This window comes from Lucilia cuprina, chromosome 6 (assembly GCF_022045245.1).
Source record: "Lucilia cuprina isolate Lc7/37 chromosome 6, ASM2204524v1, whole genome shotgun sequence".
In the NCBI taxonomy this organism is placed as follows: Eukaryota; Metazoa; Arthropoda; class Insecta; order Diptera; family Calliphoridae; genus Lucilia; species Lucilia cuprina.
The window spans coordinates 50,103,790-50,125,885 of record NC_060954.1 but is presented as its reverse complement, the minus strand read 5'-3'; the positions used below and the strand labels follow the sequence as shown (position 1 = coordinate 50,125,885).

The following is a 22,096-nucleotide window of genomic DNA, read 5'->3' as shown; positions in this document are numbered from 1 at the left end:
TATAAAAAATTTTAATAAAAAAAAATAACAAAAAAAAATTTTTCCGAAAAAATATTTTCTTATAATGAAAATATCTACTTCTCAAAGAAAAAGTTTAAAAAATATTCCAAAGATTTTCTCTTTCTGTCTTCTAATTAAGTCCTACTTCAGTTCTAATTTAGTTTTAGTTTAGTTCTAGTTTAGTCTAGTTCAGTTCAAGCTCAGTTTTAGTTCAGTTCTAGTTCAAATCTAGTTCAAATCTTGTTCAGTTCAAGTTCAGTTCTAGTTCAGTTCAAGTTCAGTTCTTGTTCAGTTCTAGTTCAGTTCTAGTTCAGTTCTAGTTTAGTTCTAATTCAGTTCTAGTTTAGTTCTAGCTCAGTTCTAGTTCAGTTCTAGTTCAGTTCTAGTTCAGTTCTAGTTCAGTTCTAGTTCAGTTCTAGTTCAGTTCTTGTTCAGTTCTAGTTCAGTTCTAGTTCAGTTCTAGTTCAGTTCTAGTTCAGTTCTAGTTCAGTTCTAGTTCAGTTCTAGTTCAGTTCTAGTTCAGTTCTAGTTGAGTTCTCATTCAGTTCTAGTTCAGTTCTAGTTCAGTTCTAGCTCAGTTCTAGTTCAGTTCTAGTTCAGTTCTAGTTCAGTTCTAGTTCAGTTCTAGTTAAGTTCTAGTTCAGTTCTAGTTCAGTTCTAGTTCAGTTCTAGTTCAGTTCTAGTTCAGTTCTAGTTCAGTTCTAGTTCAGTTCTAGTTCAGTTCTAGTTCAGTTCTAGTTCAGTTCTAGTTCAGTTCTAGTTCAGTTCTAGTTCAGTTCTAGTTCAGTTCTAGTTCAGTTCTAGTTCAGTTCTAGTTCAGTTCTAGTTCAGTTCTAGTTCAGTTCTACTTCAGTTCTAGTTCAGTTCTAGTTCAGTTCGAGTTCAGTTCTAGTTCAGTTCTAGTTCAGTTCTAGTTCAGTTCTAGTTCAGTTCTAGTTCAGTTCTAGTTCAGTTCTAGTTCAGTTCTAGTTCAGTTCTAGTTCAGTTCTAGTTCAGTTCTAGTTCAGTTCTAGTTCAGTTCTAGTTCAGTTCTAGTTCAGTTCTAGTTCAGTTCTAGTTCAGTTCTAGTTCAGTTCTAGTTCAGTTCTAGTTCAGTTCTAGTTCAGTTCTAGTTCAGTTCTAGTTCAGTTCTAGTTCAGTTCTAGTTCAGTTCTAGTTCAGTTCTAGTTCAGTTCTAGTTCAGTTCTAGTTCAGTTTTAGTTCAGTTCTAGTTCAGTTCTAGTTCAGTTTTTCGAGTTAAAGTAGTTCAGTTCTAGTTTAGTTCTAATTCAGTTCTAGTTTAGTTCTAGTTCAGTTTTAGTTAGTTCTAGTTCAGTTCTAGTTCAGTTCTAGTTCAGTTCTAGTTCAGTTCTAGTTCAGTTCTAGTTCAGTTCTAGTTCAGTTCTAGTTCAGTTCTAGTTCAGTTCTAGTTCAGTTCTAGTTCAGTTCTAGTTCAGTTCTAGTTCAGTTCTAGTTCACTTCTAGTTCAGTTCTAGTTCAGTTCTAGTTCAGTTCTAGTTCAGTTCTAGTTCAGTTCTAGTTCAGTTCTAGTTCAGTTCTAGTTCAGTTCTAGTTCAGTTCTAGTTCAGTTCTAGTTCAGTTCTAGTTCAGTTCTAGTTCAGTTCTAGTTCAGTTCTAGTTCAGTTCTAGTTCAGTTCTAGTTCAGTTCTAGTTCAGTTCTAGTTCAGTTCTAGTTCAGTTTTAGTTCAGTTCTAGTTCAGTTCTAGTTCAGTTTTTCGAGTTAAAGTAGTTCAGTTCTAGTTTAGTTCTAATTCAGTTCTAGTTTAGTTCTAGTTCAGTTCTAGTTAGTTCTAGTTCAGTTCTAGTTCAGTTCTAGTTCAGTTCTAGTTCAGTTCTAGTTCAGTTCTAGTTCAGTTCTAGTTCAGTTCTAGTTCAGTTTTAGTTCAGTTTTAGTTCAGTTCTAGTTCAGTTCTAGTTCAGTTCTAGTTCAGTTCTAGTTCAGTTCTAGTTTAGTTCTTGTTCAGTTCTTGTTCAGTTCTTGTTCAGTTCTTGTTCAGTTCTAGTTCAGTTTTAGTTCAGTTCTATTGTCATAAAACTTATTAACACATTTATATAACCTATTCAAAAGAAAGAAGTATTCCTTCATAAATATTACTCATTCATAGATGTATTTATGAATTAATCATATTTCTTACAAAACGATATAAATTCTTCAAATATCTAAAGTTTGTAAACAATATGCGTGTATGGAAAATTTATATCAATTGTGGGCTTTTAGAATGAAGAAACAACAATTAAAATATTTTAAATAAGTTTCAATTACTTTTGGCACGTTTGTGTTTCATAATTTGGCATAACTACTTTAGCAAATCGTAGTGACTTAACCCAAAAGGAAATAATAAACTTAAGACAGTTAAAACTACAACAACGCTTGGTTCTTAAGTCTTTCGTTTTGTTAGCATAAAACAGTTCTTAACGTTTAAAATGAAAAAAGGAACTATTATGCAATCAAATAACCATTTAAGATAAATTCTTAAACTAAATAATTCATTTCCGAAAATAATTTCATTGGAATTCATTTTTCCATAAAAACATAAACATATTCTCAATGATACTTTGCCTAGACTTTGACGACCTTTATTTATAATTTTCAATAACAATATTAGCAACAATAATAATAATAGCAAAAAAATTAAATTCTTATATTAAAACTTATAAATATTTATAGAAATACACAGAAAACTTGAAATGAAATCTAATATTTATGGGAAAAAAAAACATGTTCATGTAATTCAGTTAAAGTTTTTCTTCTAGTCATTCACGAGTATAATTCAAACATGATCTCACTTTTGATTCATTTTTTTTTTTTTTCAAAGAGAAAAATGTAGACCACAAGAAATACTAAATACAACTTTAATAGAAATAACAGCAGAAAAAACCTACATAAACTGCAAAACAAATTATGGCAACAAAAATGTATTAAATTCTGAGTTGAAAAAAAAATATAATTCAGCCACAAAACACCTTGTAAACTGCAGCGTTTGGAAAAAAACTAACATAAGTTGGAGTAGTGGATAAACAAAATTGTGCTAAAGGGGAAGGTGTATATTATAAATGTAAAAATTTGTAATTTTTATAAAAATACAAATATTTTAATTATGAGAAAAATTTCTATAGAAATCAGCAGAGAAAAAATGCTGTTTTATTCAAGAGTTTGTAGAATATCAGTTCAAAAATTTCTAAGCAATTGTATAGAGATAATTTTCAAAAATTCAGTTGCCTATTGAAAATTTGATTAAAGATTTTTTTTTTTTTTAAATACTTAAAAATTTAAAAAAAATAATATTTTTTTTTATTTTTATGGATAATTTTTGAAATAAAATTTTAAAATTTTAAATTTTTATAAACTTTAATCGAAAAACTTCTACTTTTTATAGAAAATAATTGGAACATTTCATTCTTAAAGATATTTTTTGGAAAAATACAAAATTTCTTGTAAATTTTCTCTTTTTTAAAGAAAGTTTTATAAAAATATTTTGAAAACATTTCCTTTTTAAAAAATTTTTTCCGAAACTTTATTTTATAATAAAAAACTTTTCTAAATTTGAAAATATTTCTTTTTTCATATTTTTCTTATAAAAATTTTCAAAATATTCAATTTTTATAAACATATTTTTTGAAAATATTCTTTTTCTAAAAAAATATTGGGAATTTTTTCGAAAAAAATTATATTTTTTAATAACATTTTCGAAAAAAATTAGTTTTCTAGAGAAAATTTTCGAAAAAATTGTATTTTTTTATGAACATTTTAGGAAAAATTTCTTTTCGAATCAAATTTGAAGAAATGTTTCTTCTGCAGAAAATTTTAACAAAAAATCTTAATTGTAGAAATTTTCTAAAAAAATCACTTTATATAGGAAACGTTTGGAAAAGTCATCTTTTCGTAAAAAATTTGAGAAAAAAATCTTTTTTTTTAGAAAATTTTTAGAAAAATTTACAAAATTTTTTGAAAAATTTATAAAATTTTTAGAAAAATTTACAAAATTTTTAGAAAAAATTACAAAATTTTAAGAAAAATTTACAAAATTTTTAGAAAAATTTACAAAATTTTTAGAAAAATTTACAAAATTTTTAGAAAATTTTCAAATATGTTTTTCTTATGGAGAATTTTCGAAATTTTCTTATATTTTTTAATATTTTTCTTTTCTTTATATAGAATTTTCGAAAATAATAAGAGAATTTTTAAAAAATTCTCTGTCTTATAAGAAAGAGAACTTTTTGAATTTTCTCTATAAGAATATGAATTTTTCGAAAATTGTATACATGCATTTTTCCTAAAATTTTCTATATAAATATTCATATAGAAAATTTTAGAAAAAATGCTTGTATACAATTTTCGAAAAATTCTTATTCTTATAGAGAAAATTTTCAAAAAGTTCTCTTTCTTATAGAGAGTTTCCGAAGAATTCTCTTTTTTATAGAGAGTTTTCGAAAAATTCTTTTTCTTATAGAAAAATTTTCGTAAAATGAAAAACTATATTTCTCAAAAGAATTTCTGAAAAATTCTCCTTCTTATAGCAAAGTTTCGAAAAACTTTCTTTCTTGTAGAGAATTTTTTGAAAAATTATCTTTCTTATAGAGAATTTTTGAAAAATTCTCTTTCTTATAAAAAATTTTCGAAAAATTTTTAAATTCTTGTAGACAATTTTATGAACAATTCCTTTTCATACAGAAAATTTTTTAAAAATTATCTTCTTTATATAGAATTTTCGAAAAATTCACTTTCCAACAGAGAATTTTTGAAAAATTTTCTTTCCAACAGAGAATTTTTGAAAAAGTTCACTTTTATATAGAAAATTTAAGAAAAAATCTTTGTATAAAATTTTCGAAAAATTCTCATTCTTATAGAGAAATTTCGAAAAATTTTCATTCTTATAAAGAAATTTCGAAAAGTTCTTTTTCTTATAGAGGGTTTTCGAAAAATTGTCTTTCTTATAGAAAAATTTTCTTAAAATTGATAAATTATATATCTTAAAAGAATTTTTGAAAAATTCTCTTTCTTATAGAAAACTTTGGAAAAATTTTCAAATTCTTGTAGACAATTTTAAGAAAAATTCCTTTTCAACGGAAAATGTTTAAAAAATTGCTTCTTTATATAGTATTTTCGAAAAATTCACTTTCCAACAGAGAATTTTTGAAAAATTTTCTTTCTTATAGAATATTTTAAAAGTTCACTTTTATATAGAAAATTAAGGAAAAAATTTTTGTATACAATTTTCGAAAAATTCCCATTCTTATAGAGAAATTTTGAAAAATTCTCATTCTTATTTGGAAATTTCGAAAAGTTCTCTTTCTTACAGAAAAATTTCGAAAAATTCTCATTCTTATAGAGAAATTTCGAAAAGTTCTCTTTCTTATAGAAAAATTTTCGAAAAAATATTTTTCTTATAGAAAAATTTATAGAGAGTTTGTGAAAATTTTTAAATTATATTTCTTAAAAGATTTGTTGCAAAAATTAGAAAATTCTATTACTTTTTGAAAAATTCTCATTCTTATAGAGAAATTTTCGAAAAATTTAATTTGAAAAATTTTTTAAAAAATTCTCTTCTTAAATAAAATTTACTGAAATCTATAGAAATTTGTAAAAAAATCTCCTTTTGCTTATAACTTAAGTTGTAAATCTTCAGCTTAACCTAACGCCTTTATCTTCATTCACTTAAAGAGCAGCAATTTTTCTGCAGCTAACATCGTCAAGCTAGACAGACAGCTGCATTTAGTTTAAGTATAAATAATTATTTCATTTGAAATCTGTGACTCATGACTATCTCTCTCTCCGTCTCTCTCTCTCTATTTAAAACTGCAACTTCTTGGAGTTACTGCAAATGTCATTGTACTAGTACATTGCAGCAAATAATTTCTAGATTTTTACTTAAACTTTAAGTTAATAGCAATTTAATGTGGTATTGTAGAGTAGTCAGTTGCTGTTATAGTTGCTGCGAGTTGCTGACAAAGTAGCATTACTCATGACTAGAAACATACTGTGCAATTGTCAAGTAGAAAAAAAATATATTTTCCCACAGTCTGTCCAGTTAGTTTAAGTAAAAACAAAACAGCAAGTGTTTGCTAATAGTTATATATATTTTTTTTCTTGAAAATGTATGTTCGTGTTATAAATCAATATTGTAGCAATATTTAAGAAATAATAGTAATAAAAGAGCCTCAGGAAATTCCAATAGAAAATATATACAAATTATTGTAATTTAGCAAAAGAAAAACGTAAAAATATTTATAAAATTTTATATTCTTTGAAATTTGTTTGATTTTTTTTTTATATTTTGATTGCAATACCAGTAAGTTTATTGCATAAAATCTAGAGGATTTTGAATGATTTTGTTCTATTATCATAATAATTTTAGTGTAGATGTCTTATGGGTTTATTTTTTCTTATTCTTATCCTCTATTTAATGATAATTTTCTTAAAACATGATTTACTTTATGTATTTTAATACTTAAATTTAATAGTTTTTATCGTTATAATTTGAAACGATAAAATTATTTTTGCTTAATTATTTGAATTGTTAAATTTTGTTTGAAATTTTGTATTGAAACTTAGATATTGTAGGATTCATTAAAATACTTTTCAAATAACACATAATTGCGTGCTTTTTAAATAAAAGTTCATAATTCCCGTATTTTCATCCGCTGAGTTCAAAAATCGTTATTAAATTTTTCGGTTAGCTCGATTTTTGTATAGACATTGTTTACGCTACCTTATGAAGTTCTTATTTTATTTTGCAGAACTTGAACTAAATTCCAAAATTTTTTAACAAATTCTGCACAAAATTAAATTTCTAAAGACAGTTATTGCAGTATAACTAGGTTGCCTTGCAAGAAAGTTGAAAATTGAACTACTTTGGAATAAATTCATTTGAGTTTTCCATAAAGTATTACCAACACAAACCAACTATACCAATTTACGGTTAAAATTGCCAATTTGTTAAAAAAGCAGTGAAATATTTCGGATTGAATTCAACATTTGTTTGACATTTTTAACATACTTATGGATTTAAAATACTTATAACGTAATTCGCAAACGGTACCATAACGTTGTGTGTCGTAAGTTTTCACAATTCTTTGGCTTTGTATCATAAATGTTTGTCTGCGAAATTTTAATGACATATGATGATACAACCATACGATACCGACCGTGAATTGGTTAAATACGATGCTTTTTTAAAAAATTGATTTTACAGATTTGATAGAGATGGACAGATAGATATATGTGTAGACGGACAGATATAGAAAAGGTTAGATTAAGAGACAGACTGACAGACAGATATATAGACAGACGGATAGATATATGGATAGACAGAAAGACAGACAGACAGACAGACAGACAGACAGACAGACAGACAGACAGATAGATAGATAGATAGATAGATAGATAGATAGATAGATAAATAGATAGATAGATAGATAGATAGATAGATAGATAGATAGATAGATAGATAGATAGATAGATAGATAGATAGATAGATAGATAGATAGATAGATAGATAGATAGATAGATAGATAGACAGTCAGACAGACAGACAGACAGACCCAGAAAAAATAATACGAAGTACTTCCAAAAAAACTAACATTTATCACCACCACCAAAAGGTAGCACTAAGTGAATTTTTCACCTTCTGTAGAAGTAATGTTTATTGACTTCCAAAGAAGTGAAAAGAATCCATTTTTTCAAATTGAAGGGATATTTTTTTGTTGTACTGAATTTTTTTCAGTCAAATTAATTATATTCTATAATACTACAATTTCACTTCCTAATAACTTCCAACAAAATAACATAAAAGTTACTTCCTAAGAATGACTTCAGATGTAGTGAATTTGGGATCAAATAAAAAGGATATTCCTTCTATGACAAGCCTGTGTTGAAATCATCACCTCAGGCTTTTTTCAGTACTTCCATGGAGTAAATTCTGCTGGAGACATACAAACAACAATATAAGCCCTACTGAGGGGTTCAGTTGTATGGGTACTATCTGATATAATGGACTGATCTTAACCATTTTCAATAGGCTTCGTCCTCGGTACAATAGAAGTTTATGTACCAAATTTCATTGAATTATCTCCAATTTCGACCTGTATTTTGATAGCAAGGTTTACATGGACGGACGGACATAGCGACATCGACTCAGCAAATGATTCTGAGCCGATTGGTATACTTTAAAGTGGGTATAGGACCAATATTATTGTGCGTTACAAAAATCAGCACAAACCTAATATACCCTACCCATTAAAGTGGTGTAGGGTATAAAAACTAACAGTTACTCAAAATATGGGTCATATTTTCTCCAATCATTATCAATTTACTATAATTTTCTTACAGTTTTAAGTAATATTTCAACAATTTACTTTTTTTCACTTCATTTAATATTTATATTGACTCATTCATATTTGTATTAAGATTACAACATTTTGCTACCATTTTCCATTTCATTCATCTACATATGGGAATATGATTTTTTTTTTAGTTTATAACTAATGTACATGATTTTTTTTTAATTTACTTTATGCAAAATATGTGTACATACATATTTACAAAGTCCATTGATTTTTGTTTTCTTTGCTTTTTATATTTGAGTTTTTTTTTCAGCTGCCAGTTTCCATAGTTTATGCCAGTTGAGGCAATTGCATTTGCAAGTGCAAATTTATGACTGAAGATAATTTCTTTTTCTTTTTCAACATCTTAACCTGACTCTTTAATGCGGTTGTTTAAACCAGAGTTTTATGTGTAAACATGTTTGTGCATGTGGTTTTATAAAATCCCTTGCAACATATCTAAAAAACAAGTCATTGTTGTTTAATACACACTTTTATTGTAAATTACTACTTACATGTAGTTAGTTTGATTATATTTGTATTTGCAAATTATGGTAATAGGAATTCAACTAGTTACAATTGTTTGTTGTTAGTTTAAGAAAATCATTTTATTTATATGCAATTTTTGATTAAGTAAATCATGTTAAAGGAGCTTATTTTACGTTCAATCAACTTTTAGTGCTGACGGGGAGGAAAATTTATAGAAAATGTTATGAATTAATAAGATATATTTACTTTTGTTTAAGAGGTAAGAAACTTTAAATATAACTTTGAATTTATTTATATTAAAAGTTTGGAAATTTGTTTTAAATAGTTAGATCACATCAAATCAAATCAAACCTACACATCGTTTTCGAAGAAATGTGTGAAAAGCTATTCACCGTTCTACAATAATGATTCCAGTTGCCTTGTTAAAACTAAAATAAGGCCTCTTGGAACCACAAAGGGTTGACCCTGGTGAGAATAAGACAAGAAATCTCTTCAAAATGAGCAAATCTTAAGTTAGTATGATGGTACGTATTGTGAGTGGATACACAGGATAACGAGCACATCTATACAAAATTAGCAGTATGGATTCAGACGAATCAAGAACATGTGTAGAGGAAATAACGTTTTTGACTAACATCGATTGGAAAATTCTTATGTATTTCGTCCAGGATACTGAGTTTCTGTACATTGAAAAATCTCAAAATCGTGTCAATACTAAGGCAATGAATATACGGTTGTCAGATCTTACAACATTGTCAAAAATATGTTCCAGAAATAATCAATAATCGTATGAATTTAAAGATACATTTCTGACAATTTTGCAAAACAAAAACTGTATTGTGTGCTGTTGTCGCCGGAGGAGTCATCGAACTTTTTTTACGAAGACGTCGCGGGCCAAAATTACTGTGAATGGTGAGCGCTACAGAGCAATGATCAACGAGTTCTTATTGCCACAACTTGATAAATTGGGATTGGAAAACATGTGGTTCCAACAGGACAGTTCAACGGTACACACTGCACCTTAAAATTCCAGCAACATACATATACAATCATATCAGATTATCTTATGATCTGAAGCTTCACTTATTAGAGGTGAGACTGAAAGATTTGTCAGCATACTTGTCTTCAGCTGCAAACAATTGATTAATGACAGACCATTCAATAGAGAGTAGTATATAATGATCATGTGGTCTATAAATAGAATCCCATGATCACAAGTTATGCCAGAAGATACCATTTTTAACAAACGACTTCAGTAGAAGCTTTCCCTACTAGGAGAAGGAATGAAAGAAAGGAATGTCACACACTTTGTCTTTAAATGCCCCGTCTTAATGGAACATAGGCATAGACCCACTAAATCAATTTATCTGCTTTAAACAGAAGAACTACACTCCAGCTTCAAATGCTCTATTTGAAGTAATCAAATCTGGAGCTTCACTAGCAAGATGTGAGATCAACAGCTTTGTCGTTGTATAGCTCTCCAATTGCAAATGCTTAATTTGTAATAGACTACACGATCATACACAAAGATCATTTGGTCGAGTTATGTATAACCCTTAGCAATCTCAAGTGTTGTTAAATATTGTGGTAGCACAGCTATTGAACGTAATTACATTGGTTGTTGGCATCTAGCCTTTAAGGTCTTATTGCTAAATATCTGTGTGTCCATCTGTCTGTTTGTCGGTTTGTCTGTTTGTCTGTCTGTATGTCTATATATCTGTATGTCTGTCTATCTGTCTGTATGTCTGTTTGTCTATCTGTCTGTCCATCTTTCTGTCCATCTGTCTATACGTCTGTCTGTCTGTCCATCTATCTGTATGTTTGTTTAATGTGTTGCTTCTAGATAAAGTGTGAGTCGATTGAGTTAACATTTTACTTGTATTTTGTTTTTCTTTGTGCTCAAACTACTAGCTCGGTATCTAGAAACAAATCAATTTTCTGAAGATTCCAGATGTCTTCGACATTTAAATTTTGAATAATTCTATATGAGTTGATTTCCCGAAGTCTTTAGGATCAAGTCAATAGTCAGTAGAGTTGATTAACTGTTTGGCTATCTATATGCCAACCTGTCTGTATATCTTTCTATATGTACGTAAATCCGTCTATCTGTCCGTCTGTCTGTTTGTCCGTCTATCTGCATGTTTGTTAGACCAGATTTTTTAAAGTCTTTAGATTTTTTCGATATTTAAATCTTTAATAAATTTAAAGCGAAGTTTTCTATTTAAAATCTGGAATATCACTCCATGGGACAGATTTTAAAACAGCCGATGAAAATAATTCTAATTTTTTATCATAATATAACAAAACACTGTGAAAATAAAAACCACATGAAGCTTTATTGTTATATGTTGTTTTGTAGAAGAGAACAACAACAACATATGTCAACTGATGAATGATGCTGATATCCTTGGTAATTACATTAAAAGTTTGTGTCTTAAATCTTTTGTTTTAATTTCACAGCTTTTCTTAGTTCTTCATTTAAATAAGAATTTCTCAAACATTAAACATTTATTTTGTTATTAAAATCACTCACAAAGTTTGTTTGCTGAATCTTTTGTTTTTAGTTACTTTTTTAACATTTTTATATTTTTACTAATTTCTTTACTTTTACTAAATTTTCACAAAATCTTATAAATAAACATAAAATTTCTTTTATGTATTTTTTTTTTCTGCAAAACACAGACTTTTGGCTTATTAAACACATTAAATGCCAAAAAAAAAAACACAAAAAGTTTCTTTACTTACAATTATTATAAAACACAATAAGATCTTAGAAATTTAAAAATAAATAACAAAATAATTAATTTTAGTTTCAAGCTCTAATGAACACTGACCAACCACTAACATCAACAAACGTTTACAAACTACACGCAATTAATAAATAAAAAATTTGAAAAGAAATATTATTTAAACCGAAAAATAACTATAGAAGAAAAATAGATAAAAATGTTGTCAATCAAAAAAAAAAAAAAAAAAAAAAAACACATTGACCATGAAAGTATAAATGCAGAAATTAAAAAGAAATTCATTTGTTTATAAATATAAATGACAATTACACAAGCAAACAAGAAAGCATAATAAGTAAAACTAACTAAAACTAAAGTTTATAAACACAAAAGCACGTAACAGAGAGTAAGTGAAAAAAATTTTATAGAAATTATAATAAAATTTATATGAAAACAAAACCAAAAAAAAAACTAAGTTAAACTAAACTCCAAAAGGAGACAAAAAAAAATAGTGGGTGCGTGTTGAAAAGCAATTTCACTTTCATTTTTAAAATCAAATCAAAATAATGAAAAAATCACATACCACATAAAACGAACACAAAATGTTAAGGTAGGTAAATGTTAATTAACATAAATTATCACACATATACATATACAGATGTATGAATGTAAGTTTGTGTAGAAAACTTAAACATTCAATGAAATTAATTAAAAATTTTAATCAGGAAAAATTAGCCAATTTATTTGCGTTTAATTATGATTTTCTATTCATAATTGTCAAAAGGTTTAAGTATTAATATGGAAAATTAAATTTTTAAATAGAAATATTTTAACGTATTAAACAATGACAAAAAACAAATACATATTTATATATGTATATACACATATACATAAAAATTTCATAATTTTAATTAATGACCATCATGTAAGCCAAAAACACATTCTTGCTCATAGGGAAAAAACACCTCCGAGAGCAATGTATAAACCAATAAACATTGACAAAGAAATTCCCCTTTCCCACTTGGATCTTCACCAGGATTAGACTATATGCTCGACAAGACTATAAACTAGACTATGTACTAGACTGTAGATTAGACTAGAGACTAGACTAAAGACTAGAAGATAGACAAGAGACTATACTATAGACTGGACTATAGATTTAAGGCTAGACAATATTATAGACTATAGACCATAGGCTAGACTATGGAATAGAGAATACAATAGACAAGACTATAGACAAGACTATAGACAAGATAATAGACTAGAGTAATAATAATAAACTAGACTACAGACTAGACTATAGACTAGACTATAGACTAGACTATAGACTAGACTATAGACTAGACTATAGACTAGACTATAGACTAGACTATAGACTAGACTATAGACTAGACTATAGACTAGACTATAGACTAGACTATAGACTGGACTATAGATTAGACTATAGATTAGACTATAGATTAGACTATAAACTAGACAATCAATTAGACTATAGACTAAATAATAGAGTAGACTAATGACTATAGATTAGACTATAGATTAGACTATAAACTAGACAATCAATTAGACTATAGACTAAATAATAGAGTAGACTAATGACTACAATATGGGCTAGTGTATAGTCAAGTCCATAATCACTCCAACTATTAAAAGCATTTTTAAAACTATTTTAATAGCGTGTGTTTTTGTTTGCTGCATTTTTATAAAAAAAAAAACATTTTCAACAATTCATTTAAAATTTAATTTATTTTATTTATTTTTTCTTTTTATGTTTATTTTTTGGAATTTCTTCTAAACCTGTTGGATTACATTGTCTAAACACATTTTTTTTCTATTTTAGGCCTTTGATATGTTTGAATGACAATTGGTATTATGGCTGTGTGCCTCTGTCTGGGTTGTTAATAATGTTCGTGCTCATCATCTTTGTAGTGATCATATAAAAAAATCATGATCTTAAAAACGTTCATGATCATTATAAATAGTATGTTGCATCTTGTTTGAAGTTTAATGGGTTTGTTGATATAGTGACATTGTTTATAGCGTTATTTTATTATAGCTTTTTTTTCGTAAAAAACTAGATAGAAAACTTTCGCTTTTTTAAGTTTTTATTAACCAAAATTTTTAGAATAAATATGAAATTTTAGGTTTTGTTGTTATTTAAGCTTTAGGGGGATTAATAAAATTTATTTCTATTTTAGTTAAAATTAAAAAAAAAAAAAAATTTGTTTAATAATTTTTTTAGTTTTCCCTAAAGGGAAATTGATAAGATTTTTTGTTATTTTTGTTTTAATTAACTGGATTTATTTAAATATTTAAATTTAATATGTGGAATTTGTAGAAATATTTTACTTCAAAGGCGGTTTAAGGAGAACTGAACATTTTGTTTATGTTATTGAAATACAAGTTTTATATTCGGCTGTACCAAATGTTATACGGACTTTGCCATAAAATAGTCTAAAAAATATTTTTTACTAATCACAACATCTTTCCAAAAATTAGCCGATAACTTTTACTGTAGTCTAGTATATAGTTCAGTCTATAGTCTAGTTTATAGTTTAGTCTATAGTCTAGTCTAAAGTTTATAGTCTAGTCTATAGTTTATAGTCTAGTCTATAGTTTATAGTCTAGTCTATAGTCTAGTCTATAGTCTAGTTTATAGTCTAGTCTATAGTCTAGTCTATAGTCTAGTCTATAGTCAAGTCTATAGTCTAGTCTATAGTCTAGACTATAGTCTAGTCTATAGTCAAGTCTATAGTCTAGTCTATAGTCTAGTCTATAGTCTAGTCTATAGTCTAGTCTATAGTCTAGTCTATAGTCTAGTCTATAGTCTAGTCTATAGTCTAGTCTATAGTCTAGTCTATAGTCTAGTCTATAGTCTAGTCTATAGTCTAGTCTATAGTCTAGTCTATAGTCTAGTCTATAGTCTAGTCTATAGTCTAGTCTATAGTAAAATATATAGTTATTTTATTATACTTTCATTTTTGTAAAGAAAAACAAAAGATTACAGATAATTTACTCATAAATCTCAATTGCTCTATTGGTTAACTATTAATATTCACAAAAATGTTTTTTATTTAACTTAATTACTTTTTTCATTATGTTTTTTTTTAACATATAGTTAAATTTCTTAATTAATAACAGTATTATATATTTGATATAAAAATGTCATAATAAATATAAAATAAATGTAATTCAATAACTTGTGTTGTTTGTGAATAAAAGCGAAATTATTTTCCAAACTTTTTTAAAAATTTAATTACTTTAAATACTTTCTAAATATTACACAAACAACGTAAAAGTAAAAAAAGTACAATATGTAAAATTAATAAATTTTAATTATAGTTAAACATCAATAGCACGTAGTTTATTTGCTACTCTTACTTTATAATAAATATGCGCGAAGAGAACTTCTTTTATGGGGCAATAAAAATGTAATTAAAATATATAAATTTTAAAATATATTTTCATCAGGGATTTGTGTGTTATAAATACTTTATTAAAGTATTAAAACATAATATTTTATTATCACTGATCTTGCATTTAAGCGGTAAACTACATGTATAATTATGTTTAAGATCGTACTGAAGATCATTTAATAATAAATAAGACATTAAATAAAAAAACAATATTATTGACATTTGTTTTTTTATAAAAACAAGTAAGAAATTATAGTCGGGTGAGGCCGGCCATATAATACCCTACACCTGTTACAAAAACTAAAATGTGACTTAGTTTTCATAATGAAGTAAATGCTTTAAATTGTAACTGTAGACATTTAAATCAAATTCCAAAGGGAACTTTTTATAGGGACTAGGGTCTAATGAGGCCCTATAATTACGGACGGACGGACAGATGGACAGACGGACGGACATACCTAAATCGACACAGAAAATGATTCTGAGCCGATTGGTATACTTTAAGGTGGGTAGATAACCAATATTATTGTGCGTTACAAACATCAGCACAAACCCAATATACCCTCCCCACTATTACACCAGTAAACAGCGATTCATGCGATACTGTTGTGGTTCTAAACAATTTTAAAGCATCTAGTACTTTTTTCAAAATCTTTTCCAATCTTAAAATTTAAAAAAAAAATTGCTGAAAAATGAACTGGTTCAACAGTGTTTCTAAATGTTGCGAGTGTGACAAATTTCTTCTAAATTCCTTGAAAAAAGGAACTAGTACTGAAACCATTTCAACAACTTTGGCAATTATTTTAATAAAAAATATTTGAGAATTTGTTCCAACTAAACTAATTTAAGAATGAGTGCAAACACAACGATTTCAGAACAACATCTTTTGTACTAGTGATGTTTTTAATGTCTGATATTGTTGTTATCAGACATTAAAAAAAAAATTGAAAAAATTAGGAAATTTGTTCCAGACTTAAGAATTCCAATTGAAATTCGCTGAAAAATGAACTAATTCGAGAATTCTTTTGAGATTGGACTCCATTTAGAAGTACTGATTTTGACACATATGCAATGATGATCCAGGACTGTCATTATAGATTAAATACTAAGAATTAAATATATATTATCTAAAAGGAGACCAATTTGCTATTTGTACTTAATTGAAGATAGAGCTTGATAGAACTTAATTGACGCTTTTTGAATGTCGTAACATGAACATCATTCTTGTACTGAATCATTAAAAAATACTTTCCTTACCAAAATTCAAGATGTAAAATATTTTTTGTAAAGCCTTCCAATGTGGCCTCCGGTAGGTTAGTGGTTAGTGTTCTTATCTGGTAGACCGGAGGTGGTGTGTTCGATACCCACCTGTAGCACTGGTTAAGGAGCGAACAACAGGCCCGATAGAGGCCTAGGTATATTTCTTCGGATTTGATGTGTATAAATCATCCTTTCAAACTAACTAAAGCCAGTCAATCAGCCGAATTGACACTTAAGTAATATACTTATTTATAACGTTTAGGTAATACCATGCAAATACTGTGTCTGGGGACCATCTAGAGCCGAATGGACACTTAGGTCAAATATTCATGACTTTTAGGTAATATGCTGAGTCTAGGGACCATCTATTATGAGCTGTTGAAATATGTCCTGACTTTTATAGGGAACATTAATCGAATTTAACTGATTCATTTGATGCGAGCAGTATTTAACGAAAAACTCTCGAAATATGCAGACAAACACGAATGCCCATCATTCTAACAAAACAACGCTCTCCTACATGTTAAAATTATTTTCAAAAACAATTTAGAAAGAAGTTGGGTTCACCATATGGTCTAGACCCAAAAGTGTTTAACTTTTAATTCCTTTGCTTTGTAAGCGTTTGTAAATTGACTTGATACGATACGGATTAACTGATGACAAAATGGTTTAATCGTTTTATCACTCCCGTCTTAAAGGTTAGATCTAGCCCCGCCCTATAACTTTTGGTTTTGAACTTATTACTTTGCAGTTTTTACTGATTTCAAATAAATTGAAATTTGAAATAAAATTAGAAATATTATGAATAATTTCTTAAATACAATAAATTTTTGTCATATTTTTTTTTAAATGAAATCTAAAGAACTTAACTTAAATTCTTAAAATTTTATTTACTTATTAAAAGTGTCGAAAAATTTTTGAAATTTTCTTTGATTTTTATGTTCTAAATATTCGATTCATTCTATTTATTACAAAATTCATTATATTTATGTTATGTTTCACTTTTTATGTACATATTAGGGTATTCAATTATTCACGTTTTATTCGACAAATAATTATTTGAGGTTTTACGTTAGCCTATTAATAATCGGATAATTTTAATCGAATCGAAATATGTTCCTCAAACGGCGAAATCATTATTTCCATTACAACTTTTCAAGAATTAGAAGTTATAAAAATCATCAAATAAATGTGCCTTATATAGAAAATGTTTAAAAATTAAGTTTTTTTAATCGGTAATTGTTGGAAATTATTCGGTTTATTCGTTATTTGAAATTTGACAGTTTTTATATATTCGAACGATTAATCGTCAAAAACTAATCGATTAACCGAACGACGATTAATCGTTCGAATACTCTAGTACATAATCATTTGCTGTTATTGAAAAGTAAATTCGATCGGAGAGGAATATAGCAATATATATAAATGACACCTAAATTTACTTTTAAGTTTCCCAAAATGTGTTTTTATTTTAATTTCATTCAAAATTTGAAATTCTATGTTCTCCCCTATAAAATTTAAAAAATGTTTTGTTTAATTTTTTCTAAAAGAAAAATAATTTTTGTTTCAATATTATAGTGATCATAAATTGTTCTTGTCTTGACTCTAGTTTTAACCATTTTCATGAACAGTGCAGTCGACTGACGTGAGGAATGAAGGTTCGAATCAGACCAATCTGTCTGGCTTGTACGTCTCTAACGGATGTATGATATTCGTTACTTTAAATGATTAAAGTAAATATTATAATTGCATTATAACAATTGAACTTTGTTGTTTAGTACTTTTTACTTTATTGTCAGAAGACTGTACAACTTAAGAACCAGTTTTAAGTCTAAGCTTAGTTCTTCTAAAAAAAAAAAAAAACATTTAAATAATTTATTTCTAAATTATCATTTTAAACATTAACTATAATCATACTAAACTTGTACATATAATTTATAAATATCAAGGTCTTGTTAATGTTTTATTTACATTTATAATTTAATTTCTCTTTCATTAATTTTTTTTTCTACCACATGTTTTACTTCACTTGACTTTCCTTATCATTTCATTTACCAATATGTATAAGAAAATTATGTTTTTTTTCTTCAGTTTTTTTTTTTTTTTTTGGTTTATTACACTATTTATTTTCAACGCAAAACATTAATATGAAAGTAAAATCTCTTCTTTCAATAGCACTTCAAACTAGATAAATAAAAAAAAAAATATGTGTGGCAAAAGACTTAATACTCTACCCGTTGTATCAAAATCACAAAATATCCAATACACCTTTCAACAAATTTCTCGATAATTGGAGCATAAAACAATACTTTCTTGTTTTTGTTTTTTCTATATATATTTTTCTTCATTCGATTTGATGAAGTGGGTAGTAGTATGTTTGGTGCTAGTTTTGCCATTTTTCATTTGCACTTACTAAAGCCAGTCATATAAAATTTATTTTCAAATAATTTTTTTTTGTGAAATTGAAAATTGCATGTCTGTTTAAAGTCTAAGCAAACAAACAAAAACAAAACCAAAAAAAAACTTTTCAAAAATTTACTAGCAATTGTTGGCAATAATTAACACAACAAATTTACTACACAAAACTTACCTTTCAATTGAAATTTGGCTTAATTCCCAACTTAAACAGACCACAATAGCAAAGGAAATAACACAACCTTGCAAACAACGTCAAAACTATTAAAAGCTGTTGAATGTTATTTGCCAGAAAATTTTTCGATTTTTTCTTAAAATTTCTTTGATTTAAATTTTTTTTAAGAAATTTTTTAATTTTCACTTTTTTCCGTTAAACACTTTTAATTTTTCTCTTGTTATTTCTATGTTTTCATTTATAGTTACAGTTGTTTTTAAAACTTATTTAAATTTGTTTTATTTTCTAAACGTTTTTCTTTTGATACTTTTTCTCTTCAAAAATAAAAAAAATCTAAATATTTCAACTTAGATTTCTTTTACAGCAATAATTTTTATATATTTTTAACTATTTTGTTAATATTTTTTTTTTTTCAAAATTTTAATTTATTTTATTCCAGTGTTTGGTTGTTATTTCCGTTAAAATGCGTCTGCATCGTTTGCGTTTCATTAAGAAACTAAAAAAATGAAAATTGTGTGCGGCCTAAGTAAGTAAGTAGTAAGAGTGGTTTGTTGGTGGTTTTAGCTGAAGCTGTTAATTTCATTGCGGTTTTGGCAGCGCCACACATAAAAAGATCACTTTTAGCTGCCACCATCATGTTTTAAGCTGTAGCTGTTTACAAGTATGTTTGAAAATGTATTTTACTTTAAATTTTCAAGCTAACCGTCAACCGTCTGCTTAAGTTCAGTTTAAGCCATTACGTTAGACATTGTCGTTGACGTTTTAAAGTTGGCTTCAGTTAAGTCAACGTCTTTGAGTCGTTTGTCTGCCAGTCGTTTTGTAAAATGAACTCTGTTGTGACTTACAAAGAAAGAGTGATATACATTCGAACACACAACAGACACAGAGCATTCATTCCGTTAGGCATTCATTCATTCACTTCACTTCAGCAGAGTGTTAAACCATCCCCCTCATGTCATTGATATGCAGAGCTTGGAAAGAATGCAATAAAGAATGGAGGCCGGTGTTTTTGTACTGTATTTAAAAAAATAATGAATCAAGTAACTAACTAACTAACTAACTAACTAACTAACTAACTAACTAACTAACTAACTAACTAACTAACTAACTAACTAACTAGTCTATAGTCTAGTCTATAGTCTAGTCTATAGTATAGTCTATAGTCTAGTCTATAGTCTAGTCTATAGTCTAGTCTATAGTCTAGTCTATAGTCTAGTCTATAGTCTAGTCTATAGTCTAGTCTATAGTCTAGTCTATAGTCTAGTCTATAGTCTAGTCTATAGTCTAGTCTATAGTCTAGTCTATAGTCTAGTCTATAGTCTAGTCTATAGTCTAGTCTATAGTCTAGTCTATAGTCTAGTCTAATCTATAGCCTAATCTATAGTCTAAACTATGGTCAAATCTATAGTCTAGTCTATAGTACTAAGCCATTTGACAGTAGTCGGCAAGAGAGATTCGAATGTATTAGCTTTAAAAGGATGTGTAACTCCATTTTTATTTAATTTTGCCATTTGGTATGTAATACATCGGAAAATTGCTTCAAGTCCACAAGAGTAATTACATTTGGGGTTCTGAGTGGGAGATATTAGTTTCATAATTCCGATTGCGACTCACCAAAGTATCGTTTAAAGTTTTCATCATTCCAACTATTGGAATGATGATGCATACTTTCAAATATGATTTTACATTATAATGTCCAAAAGCCAAAGTGTTAACATTCCCCATACTGTGTATAATTTCAAGTTCTTACAATATTAAGTTTAAAAAAATTATTTTAATAATGACTGTTTTTATTAAAAATATTTCATTAAATCGATTACTTTTCTTTTTCAAAATCACATGAAACAAAAAGTGTTTGAAATAAATCAACATTTGCATGACTTTGTTGTTTTTGTTTTTCTCTTTAAGCGTTTCTTTCTTAAGTCTTTTGTTTTAAAATTATATTTATTATTTTTTTTTGTCTTTTATTTACGTTTTTTTCAGTATTATTATTTTTACTACACTTTTTTCTGTTCATACTTATTAAACGTTGTTTGGACTAGTTTCCTAACATCTTTCTGTTTTCGGATTGTAAGTGCAACGAATTTTTCTACTTTATTTGTTTGTTTTTTTTTCTGATGTTTTCTTCATACCAAACCATACCATAATCGCTTTAAGTAAATATAAAATGTATGTATGAAAAAGAAAAACAGAAACTCTTTATTGAGTTAATCAATAAATAATTTTGTTTTTTTTTTTTTTTTGTTATTATTATTTCGCTGTACCACAAAACTACAAAAAGTGTACTTGTATCTGCAACTGAAACAATTGTTACAGTTTGCTGTTTTTAAAACAAAACTGCAACAGGCTAAATTTTAAAGAGTTACTCAGTTTAATACAAAGCGAAGTTAGTTAAGGAAAACATTAATATTGTATAGTTTTTTTTTAAAAGATCATCAAACTGACTCGTAAAGTTCATTTTCTTGGATTTAAACTTGAGTATATAAAAGTGGAAACTTTAAAGGAGTAGAATCGAAATAAATAACGTACAAGGAAAAGTGTTATATTCCGATATACTAAATTTTATATCTCACAAACAAAGCATGTCTATATTATGGAAAATGATTCCAAATGTGAACTAAAATCAATATGATATAGGGTAACTGCATTTTTCATAACAATTTATTAAGGTTAAACTAAACTATAGACTAGACTACAGACTTGACAATAGACCGGACCACATACAAGAATGTACTATATTCTAGACCAAAAATGCTGATAAATTGCAGAAAGAGAAGCAAGAAAGCGAAGGCCCTAGACCAGAAGAGCCTTCCTTAGTTAAAAATAACACAGACTTAAGACTAGACTATAGACTAGATTATAGACTAGACAATAGACTAGACTATAGACTGGACTTTAGACTAGACTATAGACTAGACTATGGACAATACTATAGACTAGACTATAGACTAGACTATAGACAATACTATAGACTAGACAATAGACTAGACTATAGACTAGACTATAGACTAGACTATAGACTAGACTATAGACTAGACTATAGACTAGACTATAGACTAGACTATAGACTAGACTATAGACTAGACTATAGACTAGACTATAAACTAGACTATAGACTAGACTATAAACCAGACAATAGACTAGACTATAGACTACACTATAGACTAGACTATAGACAAGACTATAAACAAGTCTATAGACTAGACTATAGACTAGACTATAGACTAGACTATAGACTAGACTATAGACTAGACTATAGACTAGACTATAGACTAGACTATAGACTAGACTAT

General features: G+C 27.3%; 1 protein-coding gene across 1 annotated transcript in view; it reads right to left on the bottom strand.

Moving 5' to 3' along the window:
* The window catches only part of LOC111682077 (mucin-5AC), a 42,361-nt gene extending 23,065 nt beyond the window's left edge, over positions 1-19,296 (bottom strand). The window contains exon 1 of the mRNA XM_046955830.1: positions 18,804-19,296. The gene's annotated coding sequence lies outside the window, so the exon portion shown is untranslated. The remainder of the gene's footprint in view (positions 1-18,803) is intronic.
* Between the last annotated feature and the right edge of the window lie 2,800 nt (positions 19,297-22,096).